The sequence below is a fragment of the Talpa europaea genome (genome assembly GCF_964194135.1).
Source record: "Talpa europaea genome assembly, chromosome: 9".
Taxonomy (NCBI): domain Eukaryota; kingdom Metazoa; phylum Chordata; class Mammalia; order Eulipotyphla; family Talpidae; genus Talpa; species Talpa europaea.
The window spans coordinates 38,491,726-38,494,527 of NC_140076.1; the positions used below are offsets into that span (position 1 = coordinate 38,491,726).

General features: G+C 41.3%; 1 pseudogene across 1 annotated transcript; it reads right to left on the bottom strand.

Moving 5' to 3' along the window:
• Positions 1-2,047: 2,047 nt before the first annotated feature.
• On the bottom strand, positions 2,048-2,405 carry LOC311177986 (small ribosomal subunit protein uS10-like; annotated as a pseudogene). The gene has a single exon. The product of its transcript is annotated as a small ribosomal subunit protein uS10-like (transcript).
• Positions 2,406-2,802: the final 397 nt, after the last annotated feature.

The window sequence follows — 2,802 nt, forward strand, 5'->3', positions numbered from 1 at the left end:
CCCTTGAATGACAGATTCTAGGAAAAAAAAATGATTAAAGAACTTGAACAGACATTTCTCTAATACCTAAATAGATACTCACACGAAAAGAATCTGAATGAAATGATACTCAATATCACTAATCATCGGGAAGTGTTAATCAAAGCAACCCCAAAAGGTAGTGTTGACAAGAATAAGGAGAAATTGGAATCCATATACAGTGTGAGAGGGATTGCAAATCAATGCAGTGACTATGGAAAATAGTATGGATTGGCATCAAAACTAGAACTACCATCTACTCCAACAATCCCACTTCTGGGGATATATACAGAAGAATTAAAATCAAGGTCTTGGGCCTCCCTGATGGCGCAAGGGGTTAAGTCTCAGCACCAAGAAGCTATCTGCAGCCACTGCAACATGAGTTCAATCCCTGGCCAGGTAGCTAACCCACATGGCACAGCAGACTTCTCCTGTTTCTCCCATTGCTCCTCTCAGCAGGGTATTTCAGTCAATCCACCTGTTCTGTTTCCCACTCTGTCTGTAGTGAATCCCCTCACTCCCCTGCCCCTGCACCTCAGGCCTGTACCCCAGTTCTTGTATGCGCAGCAGTTGAGCGCTGGGTTGTGAAGCTGCCCGCAGCCTCTACAGTGCTGGTTCGATCCCCAGCCACCGGGTGTGGGTCCCACAGGGTGCACAGACCTCTCCTGCTGCCCCCTGCTCTCCTCAGCAGTGTACTTCGTCATTCTGCCTGCTCTGCCTCCCACTCTGGCTCTGGTGAATTCTCTCACCCTCCCGCGCTTCTGACTGTACCCAGTACTTGTACCCAGTACTTGTATAAATAAATAAATAAATCTTTAAAAATAAATAAATAAAATCAAGGTCTTGAGGAAATATCTGCACTCATATTCATTCCATCAACATCCAAACACAAGATAGAAAAACTGTGAAAAAAGAATATCAAATCAATAAAATTTGAAAACAATACAACAGAAAGTTTTTAAAATAATAAAATGTAAGATGTTAACAATACCATTTATAATAGCTACCAAAAATATGATATATGAAATATGAAATATGATGAAAAGATCAGAAGAGAGATCAGAATTCTTGAATTTTCTTATATTCCACACCCTACTAGTTTATATGTTGTTCCACCTATTTACTGTAAAGAAGGTTCAAGACGGGCCTCCCCTGAGTGCTGGGCTGCAAAGCTGCCCGCAGCCTCTGCAATGCCGGTTCGCTCACGGGCCGCCAGCGAGGATTCCACATGGAGTGACAGACCTCTCCCACCGTGCCCACTGCTCCCCTCAGCAGTGTATTTTGTCAGTCTGCCTGTTCTGTTCCCCGCTCTGGCTCTGGTGAATTCTCTCACCTCCTGCGCTTCTGACTGTACTCAGTGCTTGTATTAATAAATAAATAAATCTTAAAAAAAAAAAGTTTCAAGACACTTTAGTCTTGAGTTAGCCCTGATGAAAGCATACACCAAACAGTGGTTAAGTTTCACTGGGTATTAAACATATATTCACTATGTGTATTATCTAGGTAGAATGCCAAATAATATAACTACCATCTACACACATGTACTACCCTTCCTAACCACTGAAAGTTCTTTCAGAGAGAGCAGTTCTTAGAACACAAGATGGGCAAACTTACCCAGATTTTCTTGTAGAAAATATTTTCCAACCTATCTCCAACCTATCTGGAGATCCCTAGGAAGCTAGCTGAGGCTTCATGGGAAACAGCAACCCCATTAGACTAGTTCCATCCCTGCCACCAGCGAGGGTCCCACAAAAAAAAAAAAAAAAAAAAAAGATAACTAGTAAGTATCTTCTAAATACTCTGCCAAGGACTGGGAAGGTTGTAGGCTCTCTGATAGTGAGCAGTTAAGTCTTATGTCACAGGTGTACAGCGGTATTAACAAATACAGAAAATTAAATTGAGCAGCGATTTCCATGACTTAATAAATCTAACATAGTTGATCTAATACCTCTCATCATGGTATCTCTTACAGCTCCTTAGTATGTCTTTTTTTTAAACAAGTGATTATCACTTTATTAAAAAGGTTGGCTTAAGCGTCTGCTATGGTGACTTCAACCTCAACTCCTGGCTCAGTGCTGAAGGAAGCAATCTATTTAACAATCTCAGAAGGACTGTGCAAGTCAATGAGTCGCTTGTGAATCCTCATCAGAAAACGATCCCAAGTCTTAGAACTTTCACTACATGGAGTTTTCCTTGTAGTGATTCCCAGAGTCTTGGTAGGCATGCGAACAGGTCCTTTAACTTTGAGGTTCTTATCCTTTGCATCTCTGATCAAGTTGGCACACACCTTCTCGGAAGATTTCACACCGTGTCTGGTTACCGTAATTCTAATTCGGTGAATCGCCACCTGCGGTTCCACGGTGTCTTTCGGTGTCTTTAAAAGCCATGGCTGCGAGCGGCTTCCTGACCGACTGGTTCCTGGGCAAGAGACAACAGCGGTGAGTCAGGAACAGAAGCCCGAGGACTACAGATCCGACCCTACTGCGTCCGCGTCTTGCCCGAAAAAAAAAAATTAAATAAATAAATAAATAAACAAATAAAAGTTCCTTATTATGTCTTAATCAAACTACCTTCAGTCAAGGAGTAGAAAAAAAAAAACACAAATTTGGATGGAGAGGTAGGAAAGAGAGCCATGTCACCTAACCCTAAAACAATTTTAGTGGTATCATGTTAGCAGCTGTTCTTATTAACTGAGAGAAATTAAGAAAGTTATGAACTCCATCTAGTGGCCAAATTTTTTTATTTTTCTTCACAGTTTTTTAAATCACCTGAGTTTATTTTATT